This window comes from Macaca fascicularis, chromosome X, assembly GCF_037993035.2.
Source record: "Macaca fascicularis isolate 582-1 chromosome X, T2T-MFA8v1.1".
Lineage (NCBI taxonomy): Eukaryota > Metazoa > Chordata > Mammalia > Primates > Cercopithecidae > Macaca > Macaca fascicularis.
Window position 1 is genome coordinate 94,472,330 of NC_088395.1, and position 25,431 is coordinate 94,497,760.

Below are 25,431 nucleotides of genomic sequence, written 5' to 3' on the forward strand. Positions count from 1 at the left end.
CACAGAAGACCGGTGATTTCTGCATTTTCAACTGAGGTACTGGGTTCATCTCACTGGGGAGTGCCGGACGATCGGTGCTGGTCAGCTGCTGCAGCCCGACCAGCGAGAGCTGAAGCAGGGCGAGGCATTGCCTCACCTGGGAAGCGCAAGGGGGAAGGGAATCCCTTTTCCTAGCCAGGGGAACTGAGACACACAACACCTGGAAAATCGGGTAACTCCCACCCCAATACTGCGCTTTAAGCAAACAGGCACACCAGGAGATCATATCCCACGCCTGGCCGGGAGGGTCCCACACCCACGGAGCCTCCCTCATTGCTAGCACAGCAGTCTGTGATCTACCGGCAAGGCAGCAGCGAGGCTGGGGGAGGGGCGCCCGCCATTACCGAGGCTTAAGTAGGTAAACATAGCCGCTGGGAAGCTCGAACTGGGTGGAGCTCACAGCAGCTCAAGGAAACCTGCCTGTCTCTGTAGACTCCACCTCTGGGGACAGGGCACAACTATACAACAACAAAAGCAGCAGAAAACTCTGTAGACGCAAACGACTCTGTCTGACAGCTGTGAAGAGAGCAGTGGATCTCCCAACACGGAGGTTGAGATCTGAGAAGGGACAGACTCCCTGCTCAAGTGGGTCCCTGACCCCTGAGCAGCCTAACTGGGAGACATCCCCCACTAGGGGCAGTCTGATACCCCACACCTCACAGGGTGGAGTACACCCCTGAGAGGAAGCTTCCAAAGCAAGAATCAGACAGGTACACTCGCTGTTCAGAAATATTCTATCTTCTGCAGCCTCTGCTGCTGATACCCAGGCAAACAGGGTCTGGAGTGGACCTCAAGCAATCTCCAACAGACCTACAGCTGAGGGTCCTGACTGTTAGAAGGAAAACTATCAAACAGGAAGGACACCTACACCAAAACCCCATCAGTACATCACCATCATCAAAGACCAGAGGCAGATAAAACCACAAAGATGGGGAAAAAGCAGGGCAGAAAAGCTGGAAATTCAAAAAATAAGAGCGCATCTCCCCCGGCAAAGGAGCGCAGCTCATCGCCAGCAACGGATCAAAGCTGGACGGAGAATGACTTTGACGAGATGAGAGAAGAAGGCTTCAGTCCATCAAATTTCTCAGAGCTAAAGGAGGAATTACGTACCCAGCGCAAAGAAACTAAAAATCTTGAAAAAAAAGTGGAAGAATTGATGGCTAGAGTAATTAATGCAGAGAAGGTCCTAAACGAAATGAAAGAGATGAAAACCATGACACGAGAAATACGTGACAAATGCACAAGCTTCAGTAACCGACTCGATCAACTGGAAGAAAGAGTATCAGCGATTGAGGATCAAATGAATGAAATGAAGCGAGAAGAGAAACCAAAAGAAAAAAGAAGAAAAAGAAATGAACAAAGCCTGCAAGAAGTATGGGATTATGTAAAAAGACCAAATCTACGTCTGATTGGGGTGCCTGAAAGTGAGGGGGAAAATGGAACCAAGTTGGAAAACACTCTTCAGGATATCATCCAGGAGAACTTCCCCAACCTAGTAGGGCAGGCCAACATTCAAATCCAGGAAATACAGAGAACGCCACAAAGATACTCCTCGAGAAGAGCAACTCCAAGACACATAATTGCCAGATTCACCAAAGTTGAAATGAAGGAAAAAATCTTAAGGGCAGCCAGAGAGAAAGGTCGGGTTACCCACAAAGGGAAGCCCATCAGACTAACAGCAGATCTCTCGGCAGAAACTCTCCAAGCCAGAAGAGAGTGGGAGCCAATATTCAACATTCTTAAAGAAAAGAATTTTAAACCCAGAATTTCATATCCAGCCAAACTAAGTTTCATAAGTGAAGGAGAAATAAAATCCTTTACAGATAAGCAAATGCTTAGAGATTTTGTCACCACTAGGCCTGCCTTACAAGAGATCCTGAAGGAAGCACTCAACATGGAAAGGAACAACCGGTACCAGCCATTGCAAAAACATGCCAAAATGTAAAGACCATCGAGGCTAGGAAGAAACTGCATCAACTAACGACCAAAATAACCAGTTAATATCATAATGGCAGGATCAAGTTCACACATAACAATCTTAACCTTAAATGTAAATGGACTAAATGCTCCAATTAAAAGACACAGACTGGCAAACTGGATAAAGAGTCAAGACCCATCAGTCTGCTGTATTCAGGAGACCCATCTCACACGCAGAGACATACATAGGCTCAAAATAAAGGGATGGAGGAAGATTTACCAAGCAAATGGAGAACAAAAAAAAGCGGGGGTTGCTATACTAGTCTCTGATAAAACAGACTTTAAACCATCAAAGATCAAAAGAGACAAAGAAGGCCATTACATAATGGTAAAGGGATCAATTCAACAGGAAGAGCTAACTATCCTAAATATATACGCACCCAATACAGGAGCACCCAGATTCATAAAGCAAGTCCTTAGAGACTTACAAAGAGACTTAGACTCCCATACAATAATAATGGGAGACTTCAACACTCCACTGTCAACATTAGACAGATCAACGAGACAGAAAGTTAACAAGGATATCCAGGAATTGAACTCATCTCTGCAGCAAGCAGACCTAATAGACATCTACAGAACTCTCCACCCCAAATCAACAGAATATACATTCTTCTCAGCACCACATCGTACTTACTCCAAAATTGACCACGTAATTGGAAGGAAAGCACTCCTCAGCAAATGTACAAGAACAGAAATTATAACAAACTGTCTCTCAGACCACAGTGCAATCAAACTAGAACTCAGGACTAAGAAACTCAATCAAAACCGCTCAACTACATGGAAACTGAACAACCTGCTCCTGAATGACTACTGGGTACATAACGAAATGAAGGCAGAAATAAAGATGTTCTTTGAAACCAATGAGAACAAAGATACAACATACCAGAATCTCTGGGACACATTTAAAGCAGTGTGTAGAGGGAAATTTATAGCACTAAATGCCCACAAGAGAAAGCAGGAAAGATCTAAAATTGACACTCTAACATCACAATTAAAAGAGCTAGAGAAGCAAGAGCAAACACATTCGAAAGCTAGCAGAAGGCAAGAAATAACTAAGATCAGAGCAGAACTGAAGGAGATAGAGACACAAAAAACTCTCCAAAAAATCAATGAATCTAGGAGTTGGTTTTTTGAAAAGATCAACAAAATTGACAGACCACTAGCCAGACTAATAAAGAAGAAAAGAGAGAAGAATCAAATCTACGCAATTAAAAATGATAAAGGGGATATCACCACCGACCCCACAGAAATACAAACTACCATCAGAGAATACTATAAACACCTCTACGCAAATAAACTGGAAAATCTAGAAGAAATGGATAATTTCCTGGACACTTACACTCTTCCAAGACTAAACCAGGAAGAAGTTGAATCCCTGAATAGACCAATAGTAGGCTCTGAAATTGAGGCAATAATTAATAGCCTACCAACCAAAAAAAGTCCAGGACCAGATGGATTCACAGCTGAATTCTACCAGAGGTACAAGGAGGAGTTGGTACCATTCCTTCTGAAACTATTCCAATCAATAGAAAAAGAGGGAATCCTCCCTAACTCATTTTATGAGGCCAACATCATTCTGATACCAAAGCCTGGCAGAGACACAACAAAAAAAGAGAATTTTAGACCAATATCCCTGATGAACATCGATGCAAAAATCCTCAATAAAATACTGGCAAACCGGGTTCAGCAACACATCAAAAAGCTTATCCACCACGATCAAGTGGGCTTCATCCCTGGGATGCAAGGCTGGTTCAACATTCGCAAATCAATAAACATAATCCAGCATATAAACAGAACCAAAGACAAGAACCACATGATTATCTCAATAGATGCAGAAAAGGCTTTTGACAAAATTCAACAGCCCTTCATGCTAAAAACGCTCAATAAATTCGGTATTGATGGAACGTACCTCAAAATAATAAGAGCTATCTATGACAAACCCACAGCCAATATCATACTGAATGGGCAAAAACTGGAAAAATTCCCTTTGAAAACTGGCACAAGACAGGGATGCCCTCTCTCACCACTCCTATTCAACATAGTGTTGGAAGTTCTGGCTAGGGCAATTAGGCAAGAGAAAGAAATCAAGGGTATTCAGTTAGGAAAAGAAGAAGTCAAATTGTCCCTGTTTGCAGATGACATGATTGTATATTTAGAAAACCCCATGGTCTCAGCCCAAAATCTCCTTAAGCTGATAAGCAATTTCAGCAAAGTCTCAGGATACAAAATTAATGTGCAAAAATCACAAGCATTCTTATACACCAGTAACAGACAAACAGAGAGCCAAATCAGGAATGAACTTCCATTCACAATTGCTTCAAAGAGAATAAAATACCTAGGAATCCAACTTACAAGGGATGTAAAGGACCTCTTCAAGGAGAACTACAAACCACTGCTCAGTGAAATCAAAGAGGACACAAACAAATGGAAGAACATACCATGCTCATGGGTAGGAAGAATCAATATCGTGAAAATGGCCATACTGCCCAAGGTAATTTATAGATTCAATGCCATCCCCATCAAGCTACCAACGAGTTTCTTCACGGAATTGGAAAAAACTGCTTTAAAGTTCATATGGAACCAAAAAAGAGCCCGCATCTCCAAGACAATCCTAAGTCAAAAGAACAAAGCTGGAGGCATCACGCTACCTGACTTCAAACTATACTACAAAGCTACAGTAACCAAAACAGCATGGTACTGGTACCAAAACAGAGATATAGACCAATGGAACAGAACAGAGTCCTCAGAAATAATACCACACATCTACAGCCATCTGATCTTTGACAAACCTGAGAGAAACAAGAAATGGGGAAAGGATTCCCTATTTAATAAATGGTGCTGGGAAAATTGGCTAGCCGTAAGTAGAAAGCTGAAACTGGATCCTTTCCTTACTCCTTATACGAAAATTAATTCAAGATGGATTAGAGACTTAAATGTTAGACCTAATACCATAAAAATCCTAGAGGAAAACCTAGGTAGTACCATTCAGGACATAGGCATGGGCAAAGACTTCATGTCTAAAACACCAAAAGCAACGGCAGCAAAAGCCAAAATTGACAAATGGGATCTCATTAAACTAAAGAGCTTCTGCACAGCAAAAGAAACTACCATCAGAGTGAACAGGCAACCTACAGAATGGGAGAAAATTTTTGCAATCTACTCATCTGACAAAGGGCTAATATCCAGAACCTACAAAGAACTCAAACAAATTTACAAGAAAAAAACAAACAACCCCATCAAAAAGTGGGCAAAGGATATGAACAGACATTTCTCAAAAGAAGACATTCATACAGCCAACAGACACATGAAAAAATGCTCATCATCACTGGCCATCAGAGAAATGCAAATCAAAACCACAATGAGATACCATCTCACACCAGTTAGAATGGCGATCATTAAAAAGTCAGGAAACAACAGGTGCTGGAGAGGATGTGGAGAAATAGGAACACTTTTACACTGTTGGTGGGATTGTAAACTAGTTCAACCATTATGGAAAACAGTATGGCGATTCCTCAAGGATCTAGAACTAGATGTACCATATGACCCAGCCATCCCATTACTGTGTATATACCCAAAGGATTATAAATTATGCTGCTATAAAGACACATGCACACGTATGTTTATTGCGGCACTATTCACAATAGCAAAGACTTGGAATCAACCCAAATGTCCATCAGTGACAGATTGGATTAAGAAAATGTGGCACATATACACCATGGAATACTATGCAGCCATCAAAAAGGATGAGTTTGTGTCCTTTGTAGGGACATGGATGCAGCTGGAAACCATCATTCTTAGCAAACTATCACAAGAACAGAAAACCAAACACCGCATGTTCTCACTCATAGGTGGGAACTGAACAATGAGATCACTCGGACTCAGGAAGGGGAACATCACACACCGGGGCCTATCATGGGGAGGGGGGAGGGGGGAAGGGGGAGGGGGGAGGGGGGAGGGATTGCATTGGGAGTTATACCTGATGTAAATGACGAGTTGATGGGTGCAGCACAGCAACAAGGCACAAGTATACATATGTAACAAACCTGCACGTTATGCACATGTACCCTACAACTTAAAGTATAATAATAATAAATAAATTAAAAATAAAAAAAAAAAAGAAAAAAAAATTTATGTTAACCTTTCAAAAAAAAAAAAAAAAAAAGGAACTGCAAAATTCCAATATAAAATACATTTCTTTCTTTGGTGGAAATCGCATATTTCTAATCATATGAGCCTTAGAGGATTCAAAAGGTTTTCAATCATCTCCATATTAAAATACATTCTCTATTAACTTAAATTAACTCAAATTACCTGTTCTGCATTATTAGCCACAGTATACAACTCTCATCTGCTGTAACTAAATGATCATTCATTTCTTTCCATTTTTGCTGTGAATATACTCTTGCTGAAGGTAATGAAGATAATGTCTACTTTGGTATTTGTTTGGGGTGGGATTGGCCCTGAAGATGACGATTTCATAGCTTTATTATTATGTTCTAACTCTCAAATGTATTTACAGGAAAAAAAATGATAGATTATTGCCAAACACATCTGAAAGTCCAGCTTTGGGATATGGACAAATTTTGATGTTAAGTCACCTGTTGCAAATCTTGTTTTATTTTCCTAAATTTCTCCGTTATGACACCATATGACATTGCTTTCTTGTCCTACTTTACCCATGAGCTGACAATACTAAGTCAAAAGAATCAGCACTTTGGGAGGCCAAGACAGGTGGATCACATCATCAGGGGTTCAAGACCAGCCTGGCCAACGTGGTGAAACCCCATCTCTACTAAAAATACAAAATTATCCGGGCATGGTGGTGCGCCTGTAAGTCCCAGCTACTCAGGAGGCTGAGGCAGGAGAATCGCTTGAACCCAGGAGGCAGAGGTTGCAATGAGCAGAGATTGCACCACTGCACTCCAGCCTGGGCGACAGAGCGAGACTTTGTCTCAAAAATAAAAAATCAGTACTTGTAATTAATTCTTAACTAGAGCAAGAGAAACATTCAAAAACTAGAAACTGTGATTTCCCAGATTTTCTCAACTCTGTTTGCTTGTTATATTCTTTTTTACTCTAGGCATTTAACATTTTAGATTCCCAGTGTAGGTTTCTTCAGAACCCTCCTGAAACTGCTGACGCTTCAGAAGAAATAGGAAGAACAACCAAACTCACCACATAGCATTGAGCTTAATGAATCCTCTGGTTAAAAAAAATAGTATGCCTTAAAACTCGAGAATTAAAATCATATTTCCAAAGAGGAGCCAGGTTAAAATGCATAGTTCCTTTTAGAGAACACCTAGTGACGTTTTACTTCCTTTTCTTTTTTCAGTAGTAACTTTTTTATATTTTTGCATTAGTAGCCTTCTTGGGAATGCTGAGATTCTCAAGAGTCTTGAGTAAAGGAAAAATTAGGCTTCTATCTAAATAGATGTTGTAAGGTTGTATTTTCATAATATTAAAGTGACCCCAGGCAGATACCACAAACTGCCATTATAATTTACAGTAATTACTACAATTGAATAATCATATTCTGAAAGATTGAAAGTAACAAGAATCACCATTTACTGTAAAATTGCTATGAAGTTGCCAGTATAACCCATAAATTAGGTGCTTTATATATGCTAGCTTATTGAACTTTCCATCAAATCTACAAGCAAAGCATGATTATTCTATCTAATCCAGGGTTGTAAGAGCAATTGTGTTCAGACTGGCAAAATAGATCTATGTACAATTGTAATGAATTTAGTCTTAAAGCGTTTCCATCAGAATTAGGGGAAATATTTTAAATGCTTAAATGGTAGAGCTCTGGAGTCAAAGCTGTTTTGTTGAGATATTCTCCCATGTTCTCTAAGATTAGGCAAAGTTGCTATTCTGTGTCACTGTGAATTTCTTTGTTTTTAAAAATGTATTCTCTGAATCTTGCCTCCAGGTCAGAATAACATAGATAGTTTTGTTTATAATAGAGACAGATGGTCCTACCCAAGAGACTCTAATTCTGCAGCTGTGAAGGTGCCCTGAGATGTGTCTTTGGAACAGAGCTGTCATGATAAATAGCTGGTACAGAGAACAACAATATTACCAGAGCCAGCTGTTGATAATCTATACTCCAATTTTTGTATACTATTTTGCACAGTCCTATGGTCCATATTTTCTCAAGTTATTGTCCACAGGACTCCAACAACAGAAATTTTGGACTACTATTATAAAATACTGATTGTTGAGACTCAACTCAGACCCACAAATTCAGATATTGTGGGAAGAGAAGAACCTAAGCATCTGTATGTTGAACAAGCCACATGGTGATTTTTAAACCCTCCTAAGTTTGAGAACAATTAATTTAAAGTGTGAATTTAAAGTCAGATGAATTTGGATTTGAATCCCCATTTTATTACTAATCTTTTCCCAAAGCCACTACCGCTCTCATGTGTCATTGCAAGCTATTTGAACACACTGATGTTTTAAAATACCTCCCTCCTGCTTATATAAGGCTATTCTTACTAAAAAGCTCTGGGAAGCATGTTTTTATCACCTAGTACTTCTGGAAAAAAAGAAAGTCCCAACAATGGATATTGTCAATATTGCTATACCCTACCACCACCCATGCCACAGGTGTGCAGTTGTTAAATTGATAGATTATCTTGTTTCATTTCCCCACAAATTTATTTCCAGAACATATTACCCAATCTTTCTTCCAAAACATGGTTGGGATTTATACATTGACTAAATAGAACTCTGATGCTGACATTTCTTTGATGTCTTTGCTTATATTATATTTTAAAAGGCAATGTCGACAAATTTATTAAAAATATAAATATTTTGTTCCTCTGTTGGCCCAGTCATAAGAGAAACTATCAGCTTAACTCCACTTGTCATGGAGGCTAAAAATATAATTAACTTTTATATGAACATCTGCTTTGAAAGTACTGATCAAATTTTGTAGAGTGTTCAGATTTCCATTTAACATGATGATTCAATTTTCAAACTCGGATGGGACAACACCCCAGCTAGAAAAGATGACTTAAGACTTAGAGGCAGTGTTTTTCAAAGTGTGGCTGAAAGTGAACCAGGTGCTTCAACAAATGCAAAATCATGGGCCCCTCTCCAAGTCAGAGAGAACCTAGTGAGTCATAGCGAATCACTGTAGACTGGGCCTGGAAACATGCATTTTCACAAGCAGGTACAAGGAACATTATACTATGAGGATGGCTGGACAGGGCAAACAGCATGGATATCATCACTGAACTTGGGCAAAGTCCCAGTTCTTTCAGTTCCTCATTGGGCCCATGGTGCACATCCTCTTGTGTGTCACACTTCTCCTTGCTGTGACCTCTTTCTCGCACTCCTCTTTTATGTAACTATCTCCTACCTTCACAAGTTTAGTTTGCTTATTTCCTGTTATCCTCTTCTCAGCCAGGAAAAGCCCCTCAGTAGGTTTATTACCACCAGTCACTCACTGCCTCTATCTTCTGAATATTTGTAGAGCAATTATCCAACTGCCAGCCCTTTGGTCTTGCATCCTGCCCCATCCTTCCCAACTCAGCTTCCTGACTTGACACGGCCTCCTTTTCCTTGGTTATGGTTGCCATCACGTTGGCATTCAGTCTTCTTACCTTTCAAATGCATTGTACTGGATATTTTATAATTCGTCCAGTTCTAGCCCTTGTACATTGAACTAAAGGAGCTCTAAAGTTCTGTTTCAGTGCAAGACTTCAGTGCCAAATGTCTAGCCTCTGCCCGTGTTCTACTCGGCAGCTCCATTCCAGCTCTCTTCCCACATACCCTGATTCCCACTGCCAATGGCTCTCCATATGGCTCCAGTCCCACAGTGTCGGGCAGGAGAGATCACATGATCCATGAGTGGCTGTTATGGATCAGGGATGCCTTCACGAGTAGCATAATTTAAGCCTGGCCTTGGAGGACAAGTGGGATTTCCACAGGCAGATATGAAGGGACTGGGCATTTTCAGTGGTGCTTATTTAAAGTGCAGATACTTGCACCTCTCCTCAAATCTACTGATTCAGAATTCTAAGGGTGAGGCCAGATGATCTGCAATTTTATAAACTTCCTGGGCATTTCTGTTGAATATAATGATTGATAATACTGTTCTAGCTGATACGTATTTTTAGAGGGTATATCAGGGCACAAGAGCACTGATATTACAAAATATTGAAAGTTGATAAAGTAGATAATATTTAAACCTATCAAAATAACTAAAGCCCTGTCCTGATCTTAAGGCAGTCTTTAGTCTTTGATAAGAGTGCAAATTTTTGATCAATTTATATATATATATATATTTATATATAGATGCACATATATATACACATACATAAACATAAATACATAAATAGCTAGATACATGAATACTGATACACATGCATATGTGGCATAGTGTTAAAATATGTATTTTGAGTTCCTGGGAGCAATTATACCTTAGTAGTCACCAGCACATTCATTGTTCAGATCTTTGATTCTAAATACCATTCTCCAATAAAAGAAACTAGGGTCCCTTGGAGAAATGGCTGATTCCAGGACTGGAACAGGAGAAATAAAAGATCAACTTGAAGAATCTTATTGGGCCAACAATAAAAAAAAAAGCCTTGAAAATTAAATGATAAGGGCATGTCCAAATAATACAAAAGCCAACCTGAAAGAGTTCCCAATTGTCAAGACTGAAACAATGTGAGAAATACAGTAATTAACAATATTATTGGCATATAACCCAAATAATAAATATCCATGAGTCCATACTGCAATTAATAAATGTTTTAATAATTAAGTAAATGGGGAAAATGGACAGATATTCCTTGTACGATAATTCTGACTAATACATGTAGAAAGAATGAGAGAAATAGGAAAGCACCGTTAGAACACCACAGTGATAATTGCCACAGGCAAGATCCGCAGGTGAATGATACAATCAATAGGGAAACCTTTGAGAAACATTTTGTTTGCATAGCCTCAAAATACTCCCCTCAACACAAAATATTTACTAACTCCTGTAGTGGTTTTAACATACACTCTAAATATATCTGATACTCCTCCCTAAAGGAGGTGGAACTTAATTCGCATTCCTTGAATATGTACTGGACTTAGTGTCTCCCTTCTAATAAAGTATAGAAAGGGAAAAAATGTAATTTTACATTGGAGGATTCAGGTAAACATCATCTAAAGTAAGTATCAAATTTAGCTTCACAAATAATAATTAATTTTGATAGGTAAACCAGATATAATGTGACAGCAAAGGAGATATTCCATTTCTGTTCTTCTTCCCAATAATGTATAATGTCAGGCTAATCATAAGACAACATCAGACAAGTTCAAAATTGAGAAACACTGTATTAAATACTTAACCACTATTCTTCGAAAGTGTCATAGTCATGAAAGACATGGAAAGACTGAGGAAGTATCACTCGTTGGGGGAGGCTAAGGAGACATGTCAACTAAGTGTAAAATGGGACACTGGATTAGATCTTTGAACAAAGAGAGGGCACTAGTAAAATTTTTTAAAACTAGTATAATATGAATTGTTTGCTGCTTAGTTAATAGCAACATACCAATGCTAAATTCTTAGTTTTGATAAATCTACCCTGATTATGTACGCTTCTGTTAAAGTTAACAGAAGCTGGGCAAAGAGTATACAGGAATTTTGTATGCTGTATTTATAACTCTCATGTAAACTTACAATTATTTTGAAATAAAAAGCTAAAAAAGCATTATAAGCCAATGATGCAATAGACTGCTTCTCAGCAATTAAGAAAGTAACTATTTATGCATGCAGCAACATGGATGGATTTTCTTTTCATTGTTGTTGTTGTTATTTTTATTTATTTTATTTCAAGTTCTGGGATACATGTGCTGAACATGGAGGTTTGTTACATAGGTATACGTGTGCCATGGTGGTTTGCTGCACCCATCAACCCGTCATCTAGGTTTTAAGCCCTGCATGCAGTAGGACGATACCTGTATCTAGTTGAGGGATTCACTGTAGAGAGGTGAAGACTCCCTCAGTCTTTAACTTAAAAGGTTAATGCTGGGTAGCTTTACAGTGATATTATAGTGCATTAGGACAAATACCTAATGCACGCAGAGCTTAAAACCTAGATGACGGGTTGATAGGTGCAGCAAATCACCATGGCACATCAAGATCTGTGCTTAATGAAAGAAGCCAGACCCAGAAGAAAATTCCATTGATAAAGAAGTCCTGCATTGAGAACAGATGGACACAAGGAGGGTAACATCACACACCAGGGCCTGTCCCCTTGGGGGACAAGGGGAGGGAGAGCAGTAGGACAAATACCTAAAGCATGCGGGGCTTAAAACCTAGATGATGGGATGATAGCTGCAGCAAACCACCATGGCACATGTGTACCTATGTAACAAACCTGCACGTCTGCACATGTATGCCAGAACTTAAAGTAAAATAAAAAAATAAATAAATAATAGGTTCTAGAACAGGTTAAATAATGTGTATTTATGGAAATCAGAATTGTGGTTGCTGTCGGGGATGAGAATTGACTGAATAAAGATAAGAGAGAACTTTCAGGGGTGACTGGAATGTTTTATATCTTGATTCAAGTGTTGGTTACATGTGTGCTTACGCCTGTCAGGAAGGATCATTTGTACTCTTAAGATATTTGAATTTCACTCCATGTAAATAATACATCCTTAGAATGGATTAGATGCCTTGCTTTTAGCAAAATGTGAACCCTACGAAGTGTTAGAATGGTTGAAATTGATATTTATTGCCGTATCTTGCCCGTATGTCAATTTTTAAATGTCAATTAGTAAGCATCATAGACTCCCCACAATTTCTATATTGTTGGTCAAAAGAAAATAGACTCCCACGGCGGTATTCTCACTTCACCAGTCTATTGAACTTATTTCAACTACGTGTATTCTATTGTGTTTCCACTCTCAGGCTCATTCATGGATTTCTATTCAGATGAATGCTTTCTGAACATTCACTTCATTTCTTTTGATTTTTTTTTCCCTCGTAGCCCCATTCTAATCTATCTTACCAAATAATTGTTTTATCCACCAAATCATTATAATAAAATGTCCGTTCACTTGGTTAACTGTATATTGAAAATCACCATAATTTGCAATTGTTTGTGCAAGAATTATAATTATGTTAGACTAAGGAGTTTCATATATATGAAAGATATTCAGGCAATAATAGCCTTGCAAACTTTAGCTTTTCAGCTAAATAGTTATGTATGTGAAGATGCCATGCTTGTTTTTATATGGTACAATAAAGCCACATTGTAAGATGTAATAAATCAGCATCATTATTATTTATATTCTTATGTGCACTTGAAAATATCTCAGTAGAATGTTGCAATGACTCAGCAACAATAGGGATCATGACATTTCTTTGACAGTTTAATTTTAATGTGTCATTAATTTTCAGATATGCATTTATCTAAAAGCAATTAACGCTTAATTGCAGCATAACCTGAATAATTTAGAAATGCAAATTAGTACAGAAAGCAAACAAGTGTGTGTTCATTAATTTCTTTGATATCACCATCTGTTTAATTTAAAGATTGCATTTTACTGAATGACAGCTTGCTAACTGTATAAATGGTTTTCTGAATGGAAAATGTCTGTTGCAATGGAGGTCAGCATCTGACAAAATCTGAGTTTGCACATGAATGTGTTATATAAACAAATTCGACTGTTTTCGAATTTGAGAAAATTTATGAGAAATTTATTGAGAATTTATGAGATTTATGTTTTTTATTTTTGATAAATTTTTGAGAAAATTATTGCCAATATATGTAATTTTATATAGTAGAAAACATAATTTTATCATTTAAAGAAAAATACTGCTCATTAGACAGATACAACAATTATGCACTGCTGCAATTTTAAACTAGTATTTTCAGTTACTTTATTATTTATTTTCCTTTTGTTTTTATTTTTGCATTATTAATTGTATGTATTTATTAAATTATAACTAGAAAGTGGCTATGAAAATTTTAAAGCTAGAAGGAAGAAAGAGCAATAAGTGGTTTTAGATTCTTGTGATTTTAAAACTATAGATTATGTAATTGAAGATACTTGAAACCTTGTAGAAATTATTCGTAACTTGGGGATTCTTTCTAACTCATAGTGTTTTAAGAATCAAAGTAGAAATAAATTGCCTTGCAGGTCTGTGATGTATAAAATACAGGGATGTTTTGAAAAGAACCCAGAAGCATTAAACAGAAGCAGGTATTTCCCATCAGTGCTACATTGTGTATCGTTGATCTCGTTAATGTTTTAAAGCAATCAGTTTTAAAACTACTATGAAATTAGAACACGTATATTATAAAAATTGATATAGCAAATACACATAAATTAGATCAAGTCCATAAAAATGTCACCATACATATTATACATGTACTATGCATATATGCGTGTGTGTGCACATGCACATGGACAGAGGGTTTTTTGTTTATTTTTTCACTTGATGTAATTTGGAGAGATATTTAACTACCAGCTCATATATTTCTATGTCATTTCTCAATAGTATTCTATTGTATGGAAGTTTCAAAATTTATAGCTAGTATTTTATTGATGAGATGTTTACTTGTTTCCATTTTTCTATTACAAAGATGCAATAAATAACATTTATGGATAAATATTCATGCATGTGTGCTGGTATATCTATAGCATAATCCCCAAGAAAAAGTAAATTACTGGGGCAAATAGTACAATGGATTTAACATTTTGGTAGATATTGAAGAGTTTTTCTACACAATGCTAGCAACAATATAAACACCTATCAATAGTAAATAATAACATTTTCCCCCCAACCTTGCTGACATTAGATATTTTCAAGCATCTCAATTTTTGCCTGTGTGAAAAATGGGAAATGTATCTCATCATTGCTTTAATTTTTTTATTTAATTATGAAGGAGGCTGATCACGTTTATTGGCCACATATTTCTTTGTGTGTAAATGTAGCTGTACTTTGTTTTTCTCATTGGGATTTTTACTTATTGTTTTGTAGGACTGTTTTACGTGTTTTCTTTTTTTTTTTTTTTCTTATGACATGATCCTCTACAAATGTAGACTCTTCATTTAAAAAAATAAAGGCAAAATCTTCACTTGGTGTCAATTGTCAAAATTCATGCACCCAATTTTTCCTGTAAGCTACGTTTGGTAAGTCTTTGCTGTGAATTATTTTAGGATTTACTTTCTGTATTAGCGTAGAGAGAAAAGATAAAATGATTTGAATCTAATTATTATTCAGTACGCAATGTGGAGAAAAATATATATATAATATTTTATATTAAATACATATGCTGATATAAATTCATATATGTATTTACATATATATGTATTAATATATGAGTTCCATCTAGCAGTAAATCTCTTCTGTATCCTATAATTCCTATATCTGCAGTTTTTGATGATTTTAATCTGCAATTCATTTCTGCTAATTCTTTTTTAACTTGTCATATTTTCTCTTGTGCTTTTAAATTTTTACTTGTATTTGGTTTTACCTTGTTTTTTAAAATCAGTGTGGACACTTTGGGGCATGTTTTACCAAAGAGAAGTTGCATTAACTACATCCACATAGTGGATGTAATACCTGGGAGCACAGCCCACTCGGGACCTATTTAAATTAAATTTTTGGTGTAAATGTTCCTTGAAGGGATGAACAAATAGAGTGAATTCTAGTTCCAAATCCACGTGAGGATTAGCTCATGGTTAAGATTTTAATGCGTCTCCTTTATGTAGAACCAAGGCTGAGATATGAAAGGATCTCCACCATCTGGTTTTGTGGGATGGGTTTTGAAAAGTCACCTAGATTTCTAGGTCAGCAGTAGAGAATGGTTTCTCTAGAGAACTAGTGTGGCCTCCTGTCTAGTATGTCTGTGTTCCTTGTCTAGTGCATTTTAGTGCATGGTTAGTATGTCTGAGTATACATTGATATGCTTTGGCTTTGTATCCCATCCAAATCTCATCTTGAATTGTAATCCCATAATCCCCACATGTCATGGGAGAGACCTGGTAGGAGGTAATTGAATCATGTGAATGGTTACCCCCATGCTGTTCTCATGATAGTGAGTGAGTTCTCAGAAGGCCTGATGGTTTTATAAGGGGCTCCTCCCTTTGCTTGGCACTTATCCTTCCCGCCGTCAAGAAAAGAAGGATGTGTTTGCTTCACCTTCTGCCATGATTGTAAGTTTCCTGAGGGCCTCCTTAGCCCTGCTTAACTGTGAGTCAATTAAACATCTTTCCTTTATAAATTACCCAGTCTTGAGTAATTATTAGCAGCTTGAGAAGGAACTAATACGTATACTAAACAGAGACAGAAAAAAGTTGGGATTTTTGGGGGGTACTTTGTGAGTTTTCTTTTAGTCATAATTGTAAAAGGTATGTTTAAGGTAAAACACAAATATACGCTCATTCTGTTTTTGATAAAGCTCAAGATAAAGCTCAATATTTAGTCTATGTAAGTAAAATATTTAGTCTATATAAGTAAAATAGTTTAAGCTCTTGGCCTTCTGCTAATATACACTTTAAGATATTTTAAACTATTGCAATGTTCATGTAATTACATATTCAGAATTCTAGGATGCCTGTCTACAAGAATATCTACCTTTTAAAATAGTGCTTCATTTTATGTGATTAATGGTTCCTGTATAGCTACATCAAATTTTTATTTGTTGAGTTCTCATTTAAGGAAAATAATATTTTACTGAAATAAATAGAAGAGTGATGAATTGAGGCAGTATATATTAATATATCATACAGAATATTACATAAATTTGACTGGGAATGACACAATCATAGCCTTTTTTTTCTTTCTAAACATCCTTTATGTGATCACAGTTGCTGACTTTTCACTAGATGGCAATATTGCATTACATGTACATTAAAAATAAACACATATATAAAATCACAGTCCTCCTCTTCTGAGAAAATGATGCTCACAGAGAAATTTAAACACTTTATGTCCACATTTTTCAACCTCATTTGAATTTATGACAAAAAAATTCTGGTTTTCACTCTATAAAAGGCAATATACCTAAATCATTATGTCTCTGTTTTTATTTGTATTCAATATTCAACTTCCTTGAACTTTCCCTCTGATTACACTGTTTTGGTGTGAATGTCAAACTGATACATTGTTAGTGACATGACATTATTATGCTGTTCAGGAAAAATATTTTCTTTTTAAAAACTGCTTTAAGCTAATTATCCTGAGCCACTTAATGGTTTTCCTCAAATTTCCTGAATCTCTCTGAATTTAAAATGGATGACCTTCCTTAATAAGACTCTCATTTCTTGGCTTTTATGAGAATGCAAGCTTGTGACTTTTTCTTTCTACTGCTATTCAATTATTTTGCTCATTTTTTTCTCCTCTAACTTATAGTTTAAAGTTCCAAACTTTCCTCAAGTGATGGTATCTACTTTTACAAGTTTATTTTATTTTATTTTTTTACTTTTATTTTAAGTTCACGGGTACATGTGCACAATGTGCGTGTTTGTTACCTACCTAAACGTGTTTCATGGGAGTTGGTTGTACAGATTATTTCATCACAAATGTGTTAACCCTAGTATTTGTTAGTTATTTTTCCTGATTCTCTCCCTCCTCCCACCATCCACCCTCTGAAAGGCCCCCATGTGTCCATGTGTTCTCATCATTTAGCTCCCACTTATATGTAAGAACAGGCAGTATTTGGTTTTCTGCTTCTGTGTTAGTGTGCTGAGTATAATGGCCTCCAGCTCCATGCACATCCCTGCAAAGAACATGATCTCTTTATTTTCTATGGCTGCATAGTATTCCATGGTGTATATGTATCACCTTTTCTTTATCCAGTTTACCTTTGGTGGGCATTTAGATTGATTTCTTCTATTTGCTATCGTGAATAGTGCTGCAGTGAACATACACATTCATGTGTCTTTATCACAGAACAATTTATACTCCTTTGGGTATAGACCCAGTAATGGGATTGCTGGGTCAAATAGTATTTCTGTCTTTAGGTCTTTGAGGACTAGTCACACTATCTTCCACAATGGTTGAACTAATTTACACTCTCACCAACAGTGTATGAGCATTGCTTTTTCTCCACAACCTCGCCAGCATCTGTTAAATTTTTGACTTTTTAATAATCGCCATTCTGACTGGCATAAGATGATATTTCATTGTGGTTTTGATTTGGATTTCTCTAATGATTAGTAATGTTGAGCTATATATATATATATATAATTGTCAGCCTCATGTATGCCTTTTTTTGAAAAGTGTCTGTTTGTGTTCTTTGCCCAATTTGTAATGGGGTTGTTTGTTTTTCTCCTGTAAATTGGTGCAAGTTTCTTATAGATGGTGGATATTAGACCTGTTTCAGATGCATAGTTTGCAAAATTTTTCTCTCATTCTGTAGGTTGTCTGTTTACTCTGCTAATAGTTTCTTTGGCTGTGCAGAAATTTGTTGGTGTAAATAGATCCTATTTGTCAATTTTTGCTTTTTTTGCAATTTTCTTTTGGCATCTTCATCATGAAATCTTTGCCCATGCCTATTTCCTGAATGGTATTGCCTCAGTTGTCTTCTGGGGTTTTTACAGTTTTGAGTTTTATATTTAAGTCTTCAATTCATCTTGAATTAATTTTTGTATATGATGTAATGAAGGGGTCCAGTTTTAATCTTCTGTGTTTGGTTAGCCAGTTATTCCAGCACCTTATATTATATAGGGAATTATTTTCCTTGTTTTTGTCAGTTTTGTCAAAGATCAGATAGTTGTAGATGTGTGGTATTATTTCCGGGTTCTTTATTCTGTTCCATTGGTCTATGTGTCTGTTTTTGTATCAGTACAATGCTCTTTTGTTTTCTGTAGCCCTGTAGTATAGTTTGAAGTCAGTTAGCATTATGCCTCCAGCTTTGTTCTTTTTGCTTAGGATTGTCTTGGCTATACAGGCTCAAAATAAAGGGATGGAGGAATATTTACCAAGCAAATGGAAATTTAAAAAAAAGCAGGGGTTGCAATCCTAGTCTCTGATAAAACAGACTTTAAACCAACAAAGATAAAAAAGGACAAAGAAGGGCATTACATAATGGTAAAGGGATCAACGCCAACAAGAAGAGCTAACTATCATAAATATATATGCACCCAATACAGGAGCACCCAGATTCATAAAGCAAGTTGTTAGAGACCTATTTTTATAACACTATCAATATATAACTATTTCTTCTATTTTTTCAGAAGATTTAGTGCTACCTTTAGGAAAATGTGATTCCCTACTATTCATGAATTACACATAATGGAATATTTTAAATGTTTTGCAATGTCAAGAATAGTAAAACAAAAAGCAAACAAAACTTGTAAGCTTCCATTAACTATAATGTTTCTTCCTGAGAGAGCAAAGAGCTTCTGGATTGACATGGTTATGGTAGACCTGAGAAAGTTGTACTATAATGAAGAGGGGTATAAATTAATGAATGTCTTAATTTTCTCAAACAAGTGGCAGTGTAATTGCTCTAGTAGCACTCATTGAATTAGATCTGCATCATTGTCTTTAGGACAATAAACACTTTAAGATGTATTACTGAATTAAAATGTTTTGGGAACATATAAAATGTATGTTTTATATAACTTTATTACCTTATTCTGTTTTTTCTGTAGGTGGAAGTATATCATGTACACTTCTGTACCTTTTATTTTTCACTTGATTACAATTTTGAGATGCTTCCAGATCAGAACATGTAGATTCACCTTATTTTCAATGCTGTGTAGTATTTCCAGTATGGATTCAACCATTGCTATCAATATAAATTTATTCTTTTTCTAATTTTTTCAGTCTTGTAATAACATATTGTAATTAATAACATATATATGTTTTTTGCATTTTAGTGCTAGTGTATCTATACAATAGAATCTTGGAAATAAAACTGCTGTACTAAAGGGAAAAAGGTATTAGTGAATCATATAAAACTATTTGATTAACATCTCTATCGGGTCATTAGAATGATCAGGCTCCTTTACATGAAATACATTTCTTAAAATTAGTGTACTGTAAAATTAAGTTCTCAATGGACTAAAATAAGCAAGCAGTTCACTTCAGAAAATATATGCAAATACATAGAAAAATTTCCTACACAAAAATGTCTCTGAAATCTAGAGGGTCATTAGGTTATGTCAAGTGAACATAAGGATACATTTCTGAGTAATAGGAGCTAGCATACTTATGTGAGGGATCAGAAAATGCTAACTTTGGAATAGACTTTTTATTGTTATTAAAATATTTTACAATTAAAGAAGCTGATTATCTGACATATTGGATTAAAACCAAATAAAAAAATAAAAAAGAAACTGAGACACAGAAAGCAGAAATGACTTGCTCATGTTGACGGTGCTCATCATCCTCCTGTTTCTCAGGTCAATGAACTTTCCATTGCACTGCCTTGTTTTCTTATCCTTAAGCAGTTTATAAACAGTGTCACTGCATTGAGTTGTTTAGGTTGTTCATTGAACAAAACTACCAGGCTAAAGAGGCAAATAGGCACAAAAATTCAGCCTACACACTTCTTGCCAAGCTGTGTGCTCATGGGATGTACCTATCTTTTTAGTTCACTAAATTTCTCCCAGGTCTACCAAGGTCTCGTTTACAAGTTCTAGGAGAATTTCTGTTTTTTCCCCCTGCATACATAAGAAGCAGTGGGTTTAGGCTGCTCCCATTCTCCTAAGAAAAAGCAGTAATTTTTAAGGAGTATGTACTATGGCTATAGTAGGAGAATAAAGATCCACAGTTTCACTTTCATAATGTGGATTATAAGAGCTAAGGATTATGCCTAGTCTCTTAAACATTGGAGGGTGACTTTTTCCATATCTCCATGTGAAATATATAGCAGAGCTTAAAGAGTAGGTGTGTGTCTTCTCTGAGCTTGTGAGTCTGTATTACTCTCTGATGATGAAATAACTGAGACGTTAACAAGTACATCAAAAGAAAATCAAGATCAATCTGAAATGGCATCAGTATAAAAGTTTTCAATTTCCATGTAATTCTTGTTTCAAGGTTTTAGAGAATACCTTTTGTAAATTACCTGAGTGTTTACAAATTAATAAGTAAAATACTCACTTGGATGTTTCTAGAAAGACAACTAAAACACAATTTCAAAATGCCATGCCTTAATTTTGTGGCTCATTAGAGCTAAATAAGCCTACTAATGCTTATTTTATAAATGGCAAGAGTCACAGTAGTTTTCAGGTGCGATAAGGTGAGACTCCATAAAATTCACTATATCTTTGTAATCATCAACAGTAACAGCAGCAGCATCATTCTCTCTCATTGACTTCCAGATTCATGTATGCGACTGTTGCTTTGACATCTCCACTTGTATATCTCAAATATCTCAAATTAACAGTCCAGTATAGACAGAATTATTGATTACTCTCCTCCAGTCTATTTATTCCTTAGTGTCTCCCATCCTGTCTAAATTCTGTACATCATCTGTAAGCCATCCTTTTCATTTACCATCCACATTTAATTTGTCTTCAAGTCTACAGGCATTATCTTCAACATATACCTCAAACCCTCCACCATGTAGTTCATCCTACCATCATCAATTTCCTGGACCACAGCAATAGCCTCCTAATTGATCTTATTTTCTTTCATTCTTGAGTGTCTTAAAACTCATTGTAACACTGCAGTCAAACTGATATTTTTTTAAAGCAAGTTAGACTACATCAACACTTCAAAACTCTTCAATCTCCATGTGACAGTCAGCCTACTTCTCCAGGCTTGCCGTTTTCTACTCCCTTTTTCATTCTTTTTTCTTTTTCTTTCTTTCTTTCTTTTTTTTTTTTTTTTTGAGATGGAGTCTTGCTCTGTCACCTAGGCTGGAGTGCAGTGGTGGGATCTTGGCTCACCACAACCTCTGCCTCCCAAGTTCAAGCGATTCTCCTGCCTCAGCCTCCCCAGTAGCTGGGACTACAGGTGCACCCCACCATGTCTGACTAATTTTTGTATTTTTAGTGGAGACAGGATTTCACCATGCTGACCATGCTGATTTTGAACTCCTGACCATGAGATCTGCCCTCCTCGGCCTCCCAAAGTGCTGGGATTATAGCTGTAAGCCACTGCGCCCGGCCTCATTCTTTATATTTGGGTGACACCGTCCTTTATTCAAGTCTTCAAAATATACCAATCACTGCCTCACACTGAGACCATTACACATGTTTCCTCTGCCTGGGCTGCTCTTTGCCTCCTTTCTTTGCCTTGCTAACTCTTACTTATCTTTATATCATAGTTTAAGTGTCATCCTCAGAAAGACTCTCTGTACCCTTCATTCTAAATTAGGTTAACCCTGTTATTTTCTCTTTATAAAGCCCTATTATTTAAAAATATTATTTATTGCAATTTATACTCCCTATGTATTTGTGACATTGTTTAATGAGGATTTTCCACACTGTATTGTATGTCTTACAGATATTGAACCTATAAATAGACGACTTGCTTCATAAAAGAGCAACAGCATTTTCCAATTACTTCTCATAGTAAATTCAAACTTTCCAGCCTGCTTTTCAATGTCCCTTTTCAATTAACTTTCCCCATCTGGCAGTGCTAACTTGCAAAGGAGAGAAGCAGAGAAGATTAAAAACAACATGTAGACGGTCTTCCAAGTGCCAGGCCGTGTGCTAGATACATTTACCTACACAGTCTAATTTGAACCTCACCATAATCTTCCTGAAAGATGCGTTATTGTCGCTACTTTTACAGATGAGAAAACTGAGTTTGAGATGGTAAGTGATTTATGTGAAATCTGGAATGCAAACCTAAGTACGAATCATATCTCATGGCCTTTCTTCCTGCATTGCGGGCAAACTAGGCTGCTTGCCTTACCTTATACACCCATGACTCATATAGGAGCATTTCCCCCTTCTTATCAGAAACACGGAAGAGTTTAGGGATGAAGCATTACCATGTATGAAACCTATTTTCCAATGAGTTAGCAAAAATGTAAAAAAAAAAAAAAAAAAAAAAAAAAAAAAAAAAAAGGATATGTAAAGGGAGAGAAGACAAATGTGCAACATTAATAATTATTGAATATAAAGGATATATCAGTGTTTATTGCACTATTCCTCCAATTCTTTTCTGCAGAGTTGAAGTATCTTAAAATTAAATGTAAAAAACAAAAAGAAGAGATACATAGTTATATTCATTATATGCAACAGATAGGCCTTGTTTAGTTCCAGATGAAAACAAAGAGAATAAAGAAGTCAGCTTCTAATCAATTCGGGAATTTGAACATTAATGGGCTATTACAAGATATTAACAAAATATTATTTTGTTAGGTATAAGAATACTGTGGTTACATTTATAAAAGGGAAATTTTACCTCAGTGATACACACTGAAATATTCACAGGTGAAATACAATGTCTTGGATTGGCTTCTAAATAGAGTAGTGTAGGGGTGAGGAGATTAAATAAAATTGGCCATTTGTTGATTAATTTTTAAGCTAGGGGATGAGTACCTGAAGGTTCATTATATTAATCTTTTTTTTTTGTAGGTTGGAAATTTTTCATAATAAAAATTTAGAAAAAATTCATTTACTCTGAGCCCCAAATAATTTGAATGACCCACATAATATCTCCATTTTAGACTCCTTTATAAAATTGCCAACAGCGTAACGTTAACAGGCACAATTTCCAAATGGTGTTTGGCAATATGCTGAAAATGTCAGTGCACTAGTAGTGATTTTTTTTTAAAGATATGGTGCTATATAAATTGAATTTGCTGCTGTCAAAAAAGACTAGAAGTACTTATTCTCACTTACCTGAAGAATATAGAAAAAAATCAACTTTTGAAAAATGAAAAAAAAAAAAAGAAATAAAGCCGGGCATCCAAGTTTTTCAGCAATTAGACTGAAGATCAGAAATTCTTATGTGTCCAGGCACAGATATTTTGTAATGATAAAAGTAGTGAGATATTTCTTGCTATAAAGATTATATACATTTTAGCAGAAACATAGAATCAGTCCAAAGATAAAATTTATCAACTTTATTTGCATAAAGTTTCATATTATTTTAATTGATAAATTTGGATCAAGTCAACGAGAATACTGGAATATATTAGCATTAACTATTCTCAATTGCAGTGAGTTGTATTTAGTGAGGCTACATTTAGTTCAGGGTTTTCCACAGAAAAAAAACCAATAGGATAAATATAGATAGAACAAAGATAGATAGATAGATAGATAGATAGATAGATAGATAGATAGATAGATAGATAGATAAAGGTATATATAATGAGAATATACTCCCACAGTTATGGGAGCTGAAAAGCACCAAGACATGCCACCCGCAAGCTGGAGAAACAGGAAAGTCAGTGGTGTAATTTAGTCCCAAAAGCCTGAGAACTAGTGGAACCAATGGTGTAACTCTCAGTCTGAAGCCAAAGGCATGAGAACCAGGTGAAGGGGGAAGTCGGTATAAGTCCTGGAGTCTGGAGTGCTCTGAATCTGAAGCTCTGATATCTAAGGGTGAGAGAAGACGGATGACCGGGTTCCAGAAAAGAGAGAAAATTAACCCTTCCATCATTATTTTGTTCTATCTGGATTCTCAGTGGATTGGATGATGCTTGCCCACACTTCTTTACTTACTCTACTGTTTCAAATGATAATCTCTTCCAGAAACATCCTCAGGGACACATCCAGAAATGGTTTCATCGCTTATCTGGATATCCTTAACACAGTCAAGTTGACACATAAAGTTAACCATCACTGATTACCTCTCAATTTAGATCCAAAGTTAACATAACTGATTGTGGGTTGATCTAAGCTTTGATTTTCACAGTTTCATAAATAAAATTATTTCACATAGCCAGGTGGACTGAAATATTGCCTAGTGTTTGCTCATAGGCTCAGAGATATCAACATGTATACAGGACTCACTCACACATTCATTTCTGCAATTCCAAGATTACCTTGTTTCTTTGTGTCAAAAAGTTGGCATTTAAGTCAATTGGTTCCTTAGGAAACTGTAAAACTGAGAGGACAAATTCTTGATTATTTTAATATAGCCTGAGGTTTGCAATACAAAGTCAGCCACAGAAAATTAAGCATGATTCATATACTCATCAAAGTCTGAATCTTTACTAAAATTGTGACAATTTAACAAATAGCTCTGCATTTTAAAAAATCTTTTTTGTATATTTGAAGCAGTTCTGCAAGAAAAAATAAACTGTTTCTAGGTTCCATCTAGTTGATCAACCTGTCTAAGTTTAGTAAATTTCTACACTTTTTTGTAGTAATAAACAATATTTTTAAGTTATTTGTATTCTAATATCTTCTTATATGAGTTAAAAAGTAAGATATTCTATGTTTTTAGATATTTTCTCATATGAGGAATAAATTAAGATGTTGTAAGTTACTGGAGAAGACTGACAAATTTGGGCTTTCTAATGTGCTATTTTTTTT